The sequence below is a fragment of the Saimiri boliviensis genome, chromosome 2, assembly GCF_048565385.1.
Source record: "Saimiri boliviensis isolate mSaiBol1 chromosome 2, mSaiBol1.pri, whole genome shotgun sequence".
In the NCBI taxonomy this organism is placed as follows: Eukaryota; Metazoa; Chordata; class Mammalia; order Primates; family Cebidae; genus Saimiri; species Saimiri boliviensis.
Genome location: NC_133450.1, coordinates 56,259,340 through 56,276,464, shown reverse-complemented (window position 1 = coordinate 56,276,464; position 17,125 = coordinate 56,259,340). Strand labels below are relative to the sequence as shown.

At 36.6% G+C, this 17,125-nt stretch overlaps 1 protein-coding gene across 14 annotated transcripts in view; it reads right to left on the bottom strand.

Annotated features, from left to right (window-relative positions):
- NPAS3 (neuronal PAS domain protein 3) overlaps nt 1–17,125 on the bottom strand; it is an 856,499-nt gene that overhangs the window by 411,478 nt on the left and 427,896 nt on the right. The window lies entirely within an intron of this gene.

Below are 17,125 nucleotides of genomic sequence, written 5' to 3'. Positions count from 1 at the left end.
AGTGGTCAAAAGCATGAGCTCTGGCTGGAGGCACAGGCTGGATTAGAATTCAGGCTAGAACACTGGACGTAGTTTAGATGTGTTACTTTCCACATATCAGTTTTCTCATCCCCAAAATGTAAATGAGACCTATCTCCTACATGTCTTGGGAAAACCAACTGAAATAAGGTCACACAGTATGAAACTTGGCACACAGAGTGCAATGGAAACTATTAGCAACAATAATAAATTATTATCATTAACCTCATACAAATGACTAATTAGAATAAAGCACTGATGTAATGGAGCCACCAAGTAGTGTGCAGTAGCATGAACAACCCTGGATTTAGATTCAGAAAATTAAACCAGAAGTCCAGTTTTGTGGCTTGGTAACTGTGGGACTTGGGGCAAATGGCTTAAGTTCTCTGAACCATATAAATAATGGAAATAATAATTGTCAGCACAGAACAAATGAGATAAAGTCTCTTTCAAAGTGCCTAGTATTGTGGCTTAGCACTAAGTAAGTGCTTCACAAGTTATTAGTGGAAACTCAATCTTTCTTCAGAGCTGCAATTATAAGCCTCTCTTCCAGGAGTAAAGAGACAGAGAACTGAGTCAAGGGGAGATTTTGGATCTATAACTGGTATGAATTTGACCCAAATTGGCCTCTTAGGTGTCATTATTGCAATTGACTTACAAAGGTAAGAAAGAGCCTTCTTAATTGAGTGTCAAACTCACCATTCCCCTGGGATTTGATAGAGATACACCCCTTAAACTGTGAAAATCTGTTGTAATACTGCCACCACCATTTAATATTTGTGTTTATATCATATAACACAATGAAAGTCTAAAGCATATAAATCAGGCCACAGTGGAATAACTGATAATAGGATATGTTTATATCATAACATTCCCATTAATAAAGCATTTGTGCATGCTGTATCAGACTAGAGGTAGTTTTTATTGACAGATACATATACACATGCCACTTATATTCACTTACATATACACATAACACATGTTCACATAGTGTATGTATAAGTGAATATAAGGTGGTAAGTTCAATCAAAATCCTTTCTTCTGTATCATAAGCAACATAAAAATTCCAAAGGAAATTGGCTAAAATATGCACAAAATTCCCCTATAAAAATTTAGTATTTAGGAGATTATGCATGATTTGTGAATGTGATATCATAGAGAACAATGCAGGAATGAAATTGCCAGGAATAATGAGGAATTTCAGCAGCTAGATGATATTCTTTCTGTGTGAAACAGACTTAAAATATTAACAGAGGTAGAATAAATAAATTCTGAAACCAACAATAGTTCTACCATATAAAACTTAATGGATCTAGGAGCCAGTAGAGAACGATGTAGTATACAAGGTCAAAACAAGATAAGATAATAAAGATATTTTCCTTGAACTTAAATCACCCACGCTTAATCCTCAGCACTGCTCAGTCAGGAAAAGTCAACCATTAAATAAAATGGGACTATGTCAAAGGCATGGGGAAGGGAGAAGAATTTAGCATCAAAATCTAAGAGTTGAATCATCTTGTTCTTGATCAGCAATGGTTGTGATGTTTACAACTCAAATGAGCTGAGACTCAGACTTTATTAAAGATAATGCCAGAGTCTGCTAATCTGGGTTAAAAGTTATTTGTTAGTTATTTCTCTCAATGAAGTTCACAAGGCCTTCACTATCCCTTTCTCAGGATCCCTCCCCACAACAACCTTGAAACAAGCTCAAGTCAAAGGTTAATTCAATGTTTCTTGAATGGAGGCAAAGCCACTTAAGAGAGACGAAGATACTCATCCAGAACTAGGAGGCCCTGATCTAGAAAGGAACCTCTGGGCCTTCAAGTCCATTTGCTTATAATTTTTCTGGGGAGATAAGATGGAATGCAGAATAATTAGTACTGTGGAAAGTGCCTGATACCAAAATGGTCTTCAATTAATGCTTATTTAATGAATTAAAAAATAAATGACTGAGGAATGAATGAATAAATGAATGCACTAATAAGGCAATATATAAAAAATGCCAAATTATCCAAGGTTTAGGCCACCCCAGGGGACTTGAAAGAAGACAGTGAGTTATTGAAAAGATGGAACTGAGTTAAGCTTTTAAGAACAGGCTTAGAATTTATATTTAAAATGCTAAATATAAACATGAATTATCTGTATTTATACAGACATATACATTATGTATATACAGATGTATATATTATACATACATACAGATAGATAATTCATGTTTATATTTAGTATATTAACTTTTTATCAGGCTATAACAAATGTATCCTAAGTGATGATATTTACAAAGAATTCATTTACAAAGGTTAAAAAAAAACACAAAACTTTAACTATAGTATTAATCCTTATATAGTTAATGGTCCATTCTGGATAAACACCCTCAAAATTAAAGTAACAGTTTGCTTTTGATATTTCCACCAACTGCCAAATATAAATGATAATATTTATTTTCCATTGTCACTGAGGTACTGACAAAAATATTTTTTTAAAGTATCTGCTGATTACAAAATGCAAAACAATGATAATAACTCTTCATCTGACCCTTCACAAACTCATTAAACTCTCTGAAGAAGTTTCTCTAGTAGAAAAACCAACACTACTTCAATTATCTTTCAAGAGAGCTTTGCTATTTGCAATTCTCTTACTGCAGTACTCCTGCTATTACATACTTTTGCTACAACCAGTGTACTTAACTGTCAAAGCCTAATTGTTATAATTTTCTAGCTTGTAAAATTTGCTAATTTTTTTTGCTGTTGGCAAGTTTGATGATTCTGATATTGATAAATGTTTGTTTTCCTCCTCCACTCCCATCACCATTTACCTGAGTGCATATTTTAAATACCAGTGGGGCTTCGGAATATTTGTTAAGCATCTGGGTAAAGGTATAAAACAACATACAAGACAAATGCATTTATCAACCTGATCTCTTCCTAAGATTTTGAGGTTTCTCGAGAACTCTGGGCATAGAAATTGGCCTTTGGATTTCTACTGACTTCAAAAATCTAATTGTTGTGTTTCTTTTGGTTTGAGAAAATAGCATTTTTTTAAATGTTTAGGATAAATATGAAAAAAAATGATACATGAAGATCCTGCTAACATGAAAATAATTCATTGAACAACAAAATTAGTAAAAATTAGCAAAAAAAGGTTCTAGCCATTAACAGTCTGTGAAGTAGCAAAAGTTCAAGTTTTGCTGAATAGTACAAACCAGGAGATAGGAATTCTCATCCAATTTTTGGGATCATAGAATAAGATCTGTGCTTATTTGATACATTACGCTTTGCTAAACGCTATATTTCACCTTAATTTTGGATATTGCAAAGAGTGACAATAAGTAACTGTGTTCTAGAGGAAAAGAAATATATACTGTGCCCCTTTAGTAAAACTGTTTTTAAATTCTAATAGAATTTCAAGGTTATTATCTATTTCAGATCAACAGTGGGGGTCAGAGTTCACAGCAGCCAGAATTTACAAACCTCCAATGGGTTTTGATTGACAGCAATCAGCATCTCTTCAGCATCACTGAGGGAACAAAGTACAGGTCAAGACAGCAGGCGATTTCATCTGTCATTTTTAATTATCTAAATGATATTCACAGACAAAACCTTTCCCATCCATCAGGGCATCACATTACCATAGACAATGTTTGTTTAAAGAAGAGGCCATAAAATCAAACAATTATGAATGCAGACAAGCCTTGCTATTGACTGCATAAATAATCAAGTGAGAGTTCCAAAACTCTCTGCTAATGAATTGGTAGATTGCTGGCAGGAAGTGGCAAGTAATAATATAGACAACAGTCTAATGTCCTTATTGACTTTTACTAAAGCTTGACTATAGTCGCAAAGATTCAAAAATGACGTCAAGCGAGGTTTCCATAGGAGCAATATTGATAGCAGTACACAGCTAAAATACAAGTAGTTAACTCTTGACCTTATGGTAGGACCAGAGATCCCCTGAGAGCACTGAAATGCTAGCAGTATCATACATCATGAACTGAGCCAACAGCCGCGGGGTCCCTGACAGCATTACCACACAGGCAAGGGGCCCTTCTTTTGCCATTTATAACACAGTAATCTCTAATAATTCAACTGCAACCCTGGAAATTAACTCTATTTCAGTTTGTTACATGAGTAATTAAAGTCTCCTCTCTCCCCACCATTTTTGGGAACAGTGAAGGAAGAATATATGCCTAAAATACACGTAACTGGTGGCAGCCAGCTGAAATAGAAAAACCTGGAAGCACAAGGCACCAGACCTGAGAAATGGAGCAAGCGCTCCAAGGAAATATGCAGGAAGTTGTGCATAGTTGTGAATGTCTCTCCTTGTCTAATGTATGCCATCCATAAAAACGCACACCAGTGGCCCCTGTTTTTGTAGTATATCCTTATCCCTTTAACTGTCTTCATAAGGAATTCCACCCACCTGATAAAAAACTATCAGCAAATACTGCGACCGCAGCTTAACAAATATCATTTTGATGGTTTAACAGTGCCCCCCAAATTAAGCAAATCTCTTGATACAAGCACACTTTATTATCTTGCTAATTAGCCACTAGTGTCCCACCCCCTCACTTCCCTCAACATGTACAAAATGTTGTCATATCATTTAGTTGAAAAGAATTTAGAAAGTAAACATATTTACTTGAACAAATACTTGAAAAATACGTTCTCAGCAGTATCACCAAAGAGGGTCCTGGGGGTAGATTTTTATATCTATGAGAAGAGTTCACCCCAGCAAACATTATTTCCCATAGCTGTTCAGCAGATCACAATGCACAGCCATGGCCACGAGAGGATCATTTTCTGCTATTAACCAAGTTCGCATTTGGTGAGTGGAGAAGACATGGGATACGAGAGAAAGGAAAAACAGTAGAGGAAAAGATGGAGAGGAGAGGAAGGAAAAATACCGTGTAGAGAGCGAAATTCAATCAAAGAAAGGGTAACATGAATGGTAATATGTAAAATCTGTATTTGTTCTGGTAGACAATACTCAAAAATCACACCATAACAGCATTTCATCTGTTAGCTTCTAGGGGCTTTCCAGACTTCTGGAAATCTGGAAATAGTCATAACTAAACACAAATGAATGTTGCACTAGTTTCAAAAAATAATAATACAAGTTTTACGTTGATAAATTCCTACTTGAACTCTGAGCGTCAGTACTTTTCTTCTTAAGCTACTATTGCATTATTTTGATTACATTAAAATTTATATGTCAATTTTAGAAAAGCATAGTCACTGGCATCAGACAGACCTAGGTGAAGATCCTGTATTCATCATTTACTAGCTAGGTGACCTTAAGCCTTTTTTCCATTATCTATAAAGTAGGAATACTAATAGCTATTTCATTGGGAGGTTCTGAATGTAAAGAAATCAGTTGTAAAGCATCGGATAAACGCTCAATAAATATTAATTCTTTCCTTTCCTTCTGGCTTATATTTGTTTAATAAATACATGTTACAATCCAGGGGTAATTTTAAGGACAGGAAAAATACACTGCATTTTGTGTCTATAAAAAGTAGAAGATGTGACAAGAGGGATGGTGCCCATATGTCCTTTAACTACTGAGATAATCCCTCTATTTTATTAGTCAAACTAACTTTTACAATATATGATCTCATAGAGATTTTAGTCATTTTAACTCATTTTCTTTAAACTAAAAATGCCAACTGTAATCTGAAAATCTAATTCCAGAAATGCTTCTGTTGCTGATTGACTAGAAAACATATTCATTTAGTAAAGGAACCATCTTCATCAATACCATTCTCTTACTCCTTTGCAATTCAATTAGCCATTTTTAAACCATTGTATGTTGAAAATTAAGTACATCTGGGAGTTTGATCCAAGACTTCTATTGTCATCAGTATAACCAAGGGGGAACATTTCTCTGAAGTTCTGGAAAAGCCAAAAAGAATAACATGGTGTCCAGTAGGATTAACTACAAGGTTATTACCATTGGTCTCACTTTGTGCTTTTCCTATTTCTAATCATAGAAACTTCAACACAATCATTTCTGAAAATAATATTGTTTACACACACTCTCTCTATCCTCCAACCCCCATTTCTTTCTCCCTTTCTACCTCTCTCTCCTTCATCAAAAATTAAGAGATTTTTGAGACAGGCTGAGCCTGAATGAATTATAAAATCAGTAATTTTGATAGTGAATTAAGATATGGGCCAAAGAATGAGTAGTTCTGTTTAAATGTCTCTCCTTGTCGCTTAATATTTGATTATTTGCTTTTGTATTGCAATATTTCACACTTCTGTGCCTTGGCATTCCCCTTATTGTTACCTTGACGGACATCAGTAACTCAAAGGGATACATGATACAAATAGGATAGCTAAAGAACAAAATCTGCAATATTCCCAGGTATACATTTGTAAAAGAAAGTATAGGACACACAGCATGCCTTTTTAATTATTATTATTTTTTTTAAGAAACAGAACTAAAGTTTTTAATTAAATTATAAAAGATAGGCAGGATACAGCTATTTCAATTTTCAAACTGTTCAGGAATGAAATATGGTAACAAAATAAAAGATAAACAGGTGTCTTTCTTTTCTTAATGTTAGGTATAGATTCCAGATCCTACAAGTGCACTGTAACACACAAATACAGATGCATACTTTCTTCACATTTTAAAGATGGGAACTTAAGAGCATCCACAAAATTCTAGGTATATTCCAGGCAAAGATTAAAGAGAAGGAAAATGCATTTAGAGGGGAAACATCCATCGTCCATATACTTGGTGCAGTACACTCTACAAATTGGCTATTAGACCTGCCCTCATCTCTATCTACAGAAGCAGCCACAGCTGGATCAGATCTATAATGTAATAGGGGGATGAGGTGTCTTTGGATAAGGGCCAGCATCTTAATTCCTGCTGAAAGAAATATTGCTGATAGAAATATTGACTGCTAAATTATTCTGAAGCAAGAGCACATTCTTCTTTTCTGTATCACCGTAAGCCCTGATACAGCAAGCCATCGTCTTCTACCTTTTTCTCAGACTGCTGTTTTTGGCAGGGAGGCAGCACTCTTTCCACCCTATTACTACCAGGAACCCTGTTTTCACCATTGTCTTCATGACAAAAGACAAGCTGACACAGGTACCAAAAGTTCTGAAAAAAGTATTCTCTTTTCTGCTATAAAATACAATCATATCAAATGAAAAATACTCACAAATATAACCATTTTTATCTTTCTTACAAAGCAATCGTATTCTTAAAGGAAGAATCTCTTTCCACAATCCTTAGCTCAATCCTTCCCATCTCTAATTTCCTCACATACAGATTCTGTGAATACTTCTGTACTTCTCTCTCTCTCTCTCTCTCTCTCTCTCTCTCTCTTTTTAACACAAAGCATTCTAGATGACATCTGAAGAATAACATTCTTTCCATGGAACAACATTCGGCTGACAGATGACCATATGACACCCTTCAAACGGTACAATATGTCACTATCAGAATGTGACTGCTGGGAAGTATATATATTCAAGGTAATATTTAATGTTCAAGTCAAAACATAATGGAATTTTACCAGCACTTAATATGAGCATACATAGAGAAACAACATTCCAAATTCAAAAATAATTTGTGTTTGATTTACAAAAAACCTGAAAATTTGTTATGTTTTATGAAAGAAAGCTAATCACAGTTTACCTAGAAAATTAAATAAAAAACAAATATTAAGATACTTTTCCAAGATGAAGACTATTAAAGGAAACCTTAACCTCAGTTTCATCTTAAGAGTGTACTACAAATTTATTCAATAAAATTAAGATTGTGGCTTCATCCCCAAGCAACAGCTCCCGCTAAACTCACTCAAGTCCTATAATATATGAGAGCTGCATTAGTGTTATTTTGTAAATGACTATACTGAAGAAAAGGATAAAACCTAAGTGTCTAGTTATATCGCTTAGGAGGTTGAACATAATATTTAGTATAAAGTTCTGCTTCTAAATATTTTGAGGGTGATTAGGAAGACAAGTGTATTAGCCTGATTGTATTCTCATAGCACTTGATGTTTTCCCCATGGGAAAGCCGGTTTCAAAAGGATCTTAAAAGAAATGACTTTGTCATTATTAAAATACCTGAAAAGAAATAAATGTAATTTCTGAAACAAGGTATTCATGATGAAAACTTCCTGACATAATTGTTCCAAATGTCTAACATTTGTATATTCCAAATGATTTCATAATGATTGTTTACTTGTTTTGAAGTACTATTGTTATTTACCTCCTTAGAAAGTCTTGCCAAGAGTGTGTGATATATCTCACAGAATGCCAACATACCTATCTTTTTGGAATACCCACAGTGACTCGTGCAGAAACAGTGCCTTTTATTGGCTCTGTAAAGCCTGAGAGCCTACTGCATATCTAGAGGTGGTGTACCAGTAAAGGTGAGAAGGGAACAAAATATTAACAATAACGATGAAAATAGCAGTCAAAGCATCAATTATGAAGCTCTTATTATTTGTCAGGTACAATCCAAAGGGCTTTACATGGATTATATTACTTAATTTACATATCATTCCTATGAAATAGGCATAATGGAAATGAACTTAACCACGACCATGGAGCAGTATTGAGAATAGGTTGCTAGGTTCATGTTCAGGTTCTATCATTTGCTATCTCTATAAATTTGAATGAGTTCCTTAGATTTTCTAAGTTGTAGCTCCCCAATCTGGAAAGAAGAATACAATACATTTTGTTTTTGTTTTCTGAAACATCTCTCAGCTCTTTCTCCATTGCAATCTCACTAGAAACCCCAGTTTGGGGCTCAACACCTTTCCCCAAGACTATCATAACCACCACCTAGTTCTTCCTCTTGCCTGCAGGGTCTATTTTCTCCCCCATTTACCTGCCACAGAAAACCCAATCTATTTCCAAGTTAATTTTTTTCACGGGTCCCTATTTTCTTGGGGGTGAAGTCCAGGCCCTAAGCACTTGTATTTGGTCTCAACAAGATATTCTCTCTCTACTCATCTCCTGCCCAAACTGCTGGAATCACTCTAGGAATATCTGCATCCCCTCTATTTCTGTGTGTTTCTTGAAGGCAGGGTATGTCTTACTTGTTAATAGCTCCAGGCTGGCACAGAATAAGCATTCAAAAATTACTTTTTGTATTAGAATGAGTATCATGTCAATGCCAACTTTTCTACAGCTCCTACATTGCCTTCACACAGGACCACTCCCTATACCTTTGCAAAGCCCTGTGCATTTGATCATGCCATTCACTCCTCTGGGAGTGTGTCTATCTGCCTCTACTTGGTAAAACCACATTCACCCATGAAGGTCCTCCTCTCATTCTATAAGGTAGAATTCAAGTCTTCTCCTTAGAGGCTTCCTTCACTTGTTGAGTCTACAATGACTAGTTTACCTTCCAGTAGATTTGACCTCATTTATTTCTATATCTGCTTCCTTAGCCTGACTGAAGAAATATGCAAGAACAAAGACTGTGACTATTTCTTGGTATTTTGCAGCATCTAATTGTAGGGCCTAGGACTCGGTAAATAATTACAGAAATCAATCTTTGACGAATTAGTATTCAATTTAGGGCATAATGAACAAACCATTATTTCACTGAGAGGCCCTTGTCATACGAAACCCCCCATCACTCAAATCTCTTATTCTGGGGACTGGAAGGGCTTATCCTGGCCTTGTTCCTTTTCCACACCTCTCTCCTTCTCTTGTCCTCTCAGTGGGACTTAGGAATAAGTGCAGGCAGCCCCCTATCTGTTAAATTTCTGCATCTGGATGTGAGAGATAAGTAAGGACAGGAAGCTGCTTTGATGGCCTCCCAAAGTGCATGTAATATCCTAGGAAAATCTTCCATTAAAGTAACAGAAGTAACAGGTATTTAGGCCAAATAATGGGTAACTGAATACTGTGGCTGAACAGCAGCATAAAGGTTCTTTCTGGGTAAGTCCCAGGCTTCTGAGTTTTGTCAGCACTGGAGGATGGAGTTAGAGAAGAGGACATATTTTTCTTTTCTAGGGTCCAGTGCCACCCTAACATCCAGCCTCAAATACCTGAGCTGTTTCTGTGGAAGTGTGGTAGCCATTCCCCTCAGGGGCGGGACATTCCTGGTCATTCAACGCTGAGGTAGCTTAAAAATGATCATTATTCATCTGACATTGAACAGACTGAATTCTGGGTACAAAAAGAATATAAATGTGTAAAACTTTGGGTGGTATCAAAGTCAAATTACAAAGCCAAGGCCTCTGTCCTAGCTTGAGAGGTAGGTGACTTAAAGTCCTGGTCCCATGTAGGTTCCTTCATTTCAATGTAAATGGCTCAACATGAGGATCAAGGGGCTGACTAAATCAACCCTGACTTCCTCCCTTAGATCAAGAGGAATACCACAGCCTTGGTCACCTCCCAGAATGACAGAAACCATTTAAGAATGACCTAGAAATGTCATTAATGCTAAGAGCCTATACTATCCATGCTAGATTATCTAGTTGCAAAAGAGAAATTGGAATACATGGTTATGAACAGCATGAAGACGCCCACCTGATTCTTATTAACGTCAATCACTGTTACACATTACCTTGCAAAATCTGTGAACTTCCATTACAATGTTTAAAGCTTAGTAAATGTTTTTATAACTTAACTAGAAATCTATTATAATGATAAAATCCAAGAAAAACAGCAACTTTTCGAAACGTCTGAGCCTTCAAAACTGTGGATAAATGGGTTCCCCAAACTGAGAAAAATAAAAAAGAACAAACATTGCGAATCTTTTTCTCCTCTACCTTACTTGTTATCCATTAGGAACTGATGATTTCAATAAAGATAGAAGGCTACATTAAAAAAAAAAGGATTGAAATTGAAAGTGGACATATAAATTGGACCCCAGTACATACATTTGCCCATTGGTCATTGTTGTTCCAGATACTTGCTGGAGATAATAATGAGATAAATCTACTCATTCTCTCTTTAAGAAGGATTCTAGGGAATGAAAGAGACGAAATGGTGAATTGTTTATGTTGAATCATTCTCCTTGACATTGGGGCCATTTTGATGAGACAAAAAAGTACTTACTAAAAGGCAAAGGCAAATACTTACAGTTTATGGACTTGTGCCTGTGTCCTTTTTTCATGTAAAAGAGTAGAAAATGGTTTATTGTCACTCTCATATTTTTTAGCCAAATCTCCATGATAGAATAAATACATCAAAAGTATATTCACATTGCACTGATTTAAATCACTGTCCAAAGTTATTTGGTCTTAACTTTCCCTGAGCACTACTACACTGGCAAAACACACACACACACACACACACACACACACACGCACACAATTACAGATGTGTTCAAGCATACACACACACTTATCTGTATGTATACATTCTTTGCCACCACAACTTCCTTCCTACAATGGACATTCAGAAATGAGTCACTGTAGATACTCAAAACCTATCACTCATAGCACCCAAATTGGTCTTCTGAAAATTAGCTTTCATAAGGCCAACGTCACTGCTTTTGACAGCTGTCTTAGAGAAAGACCCAGACATCTAACCATGCCTCTGTCTATTCATGCCATGGTAGCTGTGTCAATTTGGATGCTGACTGGTGACATAACCTGAGCAGATGCAGAACCCATATGTGCAACTCCGGATAAGATTTCCAAAGCACTGGCATCTGGATGTCAGCTTTTCTTTCTTGGCCCCACAGCTGAATGTTCTGCTAGACCTGATTGTTTCTCTGCTGGGGATCAGTCTGGTGCCGCCCTGATGTGCTCACTGGCACTGCCTAGACTTCAGTGTGTTTGAAAACAGTAAGCTAGATAATTACCTTACATTGCAGCACTCCAGGAACTTACCTGCTTTGTCAGTTTTAGGTACTGAAGTCTATCAAGGGAAACAAAAACTACTGGTGCTATTTCTCTAATTCTTAATTATTAAAGTTTCTTTTAACTCCGTTGAATAGACACATAGGGTGCAGCGTCTAAAACAGCTATGAGCAACCTTGCATTTATATACACTAAGTTTCCAGCAGGGAAAATTAGCATGAAAAGAAAACTCATCATGGCAGATAATTTGCGTCTGTGTTTTTCTGATCCTGTGGCAGTTTCCCCACAGCACCACGACAGCCATGTGAACAAAGGCACCTACCCCCCAAAAAGGCAAGGAAGGTGGTCATCTACACATCACCTCTCTTCACTTGCTCCTTTTCAAATAAGCCATGGATGAACTTTTCCTTCCAATTGGGAGCCACAAAATGAAATGAGAAAAAGATACACGTGGCAAGTGTGAATCATTGTAGATTAAAAATGCTGAAACCTTGCTCAAGGGAAAAAGGATAGCTTGATAATAAATTGACAATGATGTTTCCCCCCGCTCATCTGTGCCAGCTTTCCCAAAGCAACAACCCTCTTCCTCCCAAGACCAAACCTACCCTTACCAAGAGATGAGCAGCCTTCTCCGTCCCAATCCCCAAAGTGGCCCAGGCTTCCCTGGTAAAGAACTAGGAAAAATGGACTTTGATTGATATAAACTTCATCAACTAGATTCCTGGGTGGTAAATATCACTGTGATACATAAACTGGTATTTCTGAGAACACAAAGAAGATAAAAGATTTAAATAAATACAGTACAATGGGGTTTAAAATTTTTTTTTGTTGTTTTTTGAGATAAGAGTTTCACTCTTGTCTCCCAGGCTGGAGTGTGATGGTGTGGTCTTGGCTAACTGTAACCTCCACCTCTCTGGGTTCAAGTCATTCTCCTGCCTCAGCCTCCCAAGTAGCTGCGATTACACGCATGTGCCACCATGTCCAGCTAATTTTGTATTTTTAGCAGAGATGGGGCTTCACCATGTTGGCCAGGCTGGTCTCGAACTCCTGACCTCAGATGACCCACCCGCCTCAGCCTTCCAAAGTGCTGAGATTAAAGGCGTGAGCCACCATATTCAGCCTACAATGGTATTTCAAATAATTATAATAAATAAAACCCAGAAATATTTTAAAAACACACACAGAGAAACATTACTACCGTGTGATTACTTTAAAATGATTTAATCTAAAAATAAACTAAAATTACAAAATCTCTCCATTTCATAGAAATTGAATTAAAATACAGAATTTAAATACAAAATCTCAGGATTTTGTTTCTTTTACATCCTAAGGTTGTTGCCTTCATTTTAATATAAAATGGAACCATCTTTATCAGCTATTAAATACTGCTTAAAATGACTGCTTCATTTTAACTTCAGCAAAACATAATTCCTAATTGGTGTTTTAAACTTTTTAATTTATAAAACATGACAAATTTCAACATCTTAATTTTAAACACATAAATGGAAAACAACAAAGGCAAACACAGCCATGTAGTCTTTCAGGAATATCATGTGGATTTCAAAGTTTATTTTTATTTTTATATTTTTTATACTCTAGAGAACAGCTGGCATGTATATTATTTCTAATATTGTCTTCTGGCAGAATAATTCATGTAAATATAGCGGCAGATTACAACATGCTAGAGTTTTTAGAGGACTAAGATTTTCCAGGTCTGGAAAACACAAAGATGAAAATTACTCCTGGGATTTTTTTAGGAAAACATGCACTAGAAATGTTAGAAGGCTCACCAGCCTTCTGGAAGTTGGAAAATCTCTATTCTTCTGTTTAATATTCCTCCTAAGTGCATTCATGCAAAGCCTTTAGAAGGAATTGTCCTCTCTTTCAAAGGGGTTTGACTTGGGCACAGTTAATCATCACTGTGATAAAGCAATTAAAGGTATTCATAATTAGGACCAAACCAAATGTAAGTAATCAGAAAATTAAGGGGAAAATGACATTATAATGGGACTGTGTTTTCTTTAATGACCTCTTGGCTGAGAAGGACATTCTCGAATTGGTGCATGGGGACTTAGGTGCATAATGCATTAACCCTACTAGGAGCCCAGCATGTAAATGTCTTCTTCAAGTGATAAGAATGCACCCTGAAATCAGTTACTATCACTGACTTTTTAACAACGCTGCCCAAAACAAAAGGGACAATTAACAATCAATTAGTTAGAAGTTATAGGCACTGTCTGCACAGATTTACATCACGTCTACAAAGGCACTGAGCACCTACTAAGAGCACCACGCTGTGGAAGACACGAAGATGAGCAAGACATGACAGCCATCTTCAAGTTGTTTACAATGGAACAGGAAAACTAAGACATACATGAAACCATTTTGAAATTTTTCACAAAAAAAAACACACATGGGTACATGCATGTATATCTAAGTGGTGAATTGTTTTTGTTTTATTTTTATTTTTTAAAGACAGGGTCTCTTGCTTTGTCACACAGGCTGGAGTACAGTGGCACAAACATGGCTCACTATAGCCTCAACCCGCTGGCCCAAGCAATCTTCCTGCTTCAGCCTCCAAAGTAGCTGGCACTACAGGTGCACACTATCATACTTGGCTCATTTTTAAATTTTTTGTAGAGATGGGGTCTTGTCGTGTTGCCCAGGCTGATTTGAAACTACTGGGCTCAAGCAATCCTCCCACCTGTCTCCCAAAGTTCTGAGATTACTGATGTGATCCACCATGCCTAGCTGGAATTTTTAAATATGTAAGTGATAGGATAATGTAAAAATGGTATTCTGTTTGCTAGATTTTACTTAATTGTAAATGCAATCATTGGAAATTTAGGTCCTGTCTCTACACATGCCCCTTTCATCCCAGGTTAGGATATAACATTTCATTACACATTTCTTGAGGGAAGGAACAATAGCTACATATTCCCCAAAGCTGCATTTGATGAGCCTTATATATAACAAGCTATAAATGCTTGTTTAATGTCAATAAACAAAGTCTGTATTTTTCCTGCCCTACTTAAACTGGTCTGCATTTAAGAGGAGGCTGGCTATATATACTTTCTAAAATGAATAATCTCGTAAATGCCAAAATAATGTGCAGCAGTCTCAGTGGAAAAACTTGTACCCCCAACCCCACCTATCAATTACAATAATCCAGAAGGATCTCTAAAGATTATGGAAACACAATCTAATAATTTAGATATCGATTGAAATAATATAATCTCTCTTTGGATTAATGTTGTGAGCTAAAGCTTTCAAGGTTAACGGGAGATGTCAGTAAGAAAATAAAACCTGCATTTTTTTTTCAACTAAATGAATTGTAAGCAGTTATTTTTCAACAGGAGAAAATGCAGTGTGTGGAAATGAGTATTCTCCTGCACCTCCGTTTTCATGTTAGGCATGACACTGGCGGAAAAGGACTTTGTGCTTTCTAAAGCTTCTTAAGTTTCTCTGAAAATCAGGCTAACTGCCCCCCTCCCAAAAATAGCTGCATGAGATTCTATTAAACGCAGTTTTGTTGATGTGGCCCCAAATGATTTCCCCCTCTTTCAGTCTCTGCAGGCTGCCCCAAGTCTCCATGTCTGTTAATGACCTATTGCTTCTGTCTGATTCAATACAGCCCACTGGCTATGGAAATGGCAAGTCTCAGCAGGAGACAACAAAATGGTCAGCAAACAGGGCTGAGCCATGTCATTTTCCTCAAATACTTTCCCAGGAATGAAATGACAAGCTTTAAAATGTTGTCTTCTGCTCAGGGCAAATATTTCTTTATTAAACAAAAGTGCATGTCCTCTTGTTTCTATTCAAACCACAGCTTAAAGTATGTCACTTGAAAAACTTCTATTGTAAAATAATTTAATACCTAATATTTCCCTTATAATTCCTTTCTCTGTCACTCTCAATTCCACCTCAGGGTTCGAATCCCACCTGTGCTGGCTGGTTACTAATAGCCGCTGGACCTTAAACACATCCCTTTGCCACTTTCCCACGCACCAAAACCAACCTAACTATATTGTAGTCTCCAGGTAAAGCCAGGTTAAATGATAGCAATTAGTTATCAAACAGTCAGATAAATTTCCCAAACTGATTCGTAACCTTCCAGTACTGAGAACAGTTTGAGCTACAGCAATCCAATTCCTAGTTAAAAAATAATACGGCTTAGCTGTGAATCCAGTGAAACTAATCATTGAGCAGAGATAATAGGTACCAACTGAAAGTACCAGGCCTGGGTGTTTTATATTTAGAAAGACCTAACAATATCTTCCAGAAGATTAAATGCTGTCTACATTCTGGATTGGGCTTTTACATTCAGTCCACCTAAATGTGATCTCAAGAGAGGATACAGTTGATCTTACTATGCATTATTAAATAGTTACTGAGTTTTATCTCCTATGTGACTACAATTCTAAAAGTATAATTTAAAATGTCATTGAACTATCCTTATGGATTAAAGATGCAATTAAAATAGTCATTGATATTATCATTTGCCTTTGTATTTATGTAGAACTTGCAGACTTCCCACTTACAAAAAAAAAAAAAAAGAATTTTCTGTTTCTTTAGGTCAATTCTACCCTTGGTCTAATCTCTATACCAGATGAAATTTACTAAAACATTGTATCAAGCTAAAATGAAGTAAAAGAGTGGATTACTTCAGAGGGCATTTTTTATGGTGGCCTAAAGGGTCACCTGCATTTTTTATGTCTTTAGAAATGAGGGAAAGAACTGCTCTGACCTGACAATTCCTGCGCCAGTTACCTAGCCTCACGGGAATTAACTAGGCTCCTCTGTGAGGGCAATCTAACCATGAGTTACACATTTTATTCATCCAGAACAACACATTTTATAATAATTTTGCTAATTCTCCCAAATGCTTATTTTTCCCAACAGATGTAAAGCAAAATGGCATGATATTTTCTTTTCTTAGACAGGGTTCTTCTGCACTGTCACAAAATGATGCTGTCCCATGGATTACTTACCTTGCAATCATAAATCATCAGATCCTGAATTGGCAAGTATCTGAGAAGTGATATTCTCAAGGAGCTAGTCAACACTATTAAAAAAGCTGGAGACTGGGTGACCAGGGCATCTGACCCAGCTCCTGGGTCTGCCCACAGGTGCATGCCTACAGTTCAGAGAGGATGGAACCTGGCAGTGAGTTGTGTACCCTGCACCCCTCCTCCCCCAAGCAGGATCCCTACAATGCCTTTCTTACTGCCTGGTGCCCACAGGTCTTGATTTTCTATGTTCTTTAATGAGTACAGTATTACCCAGGTCAGGTTCAGAAGAAGAAAATCATTCATA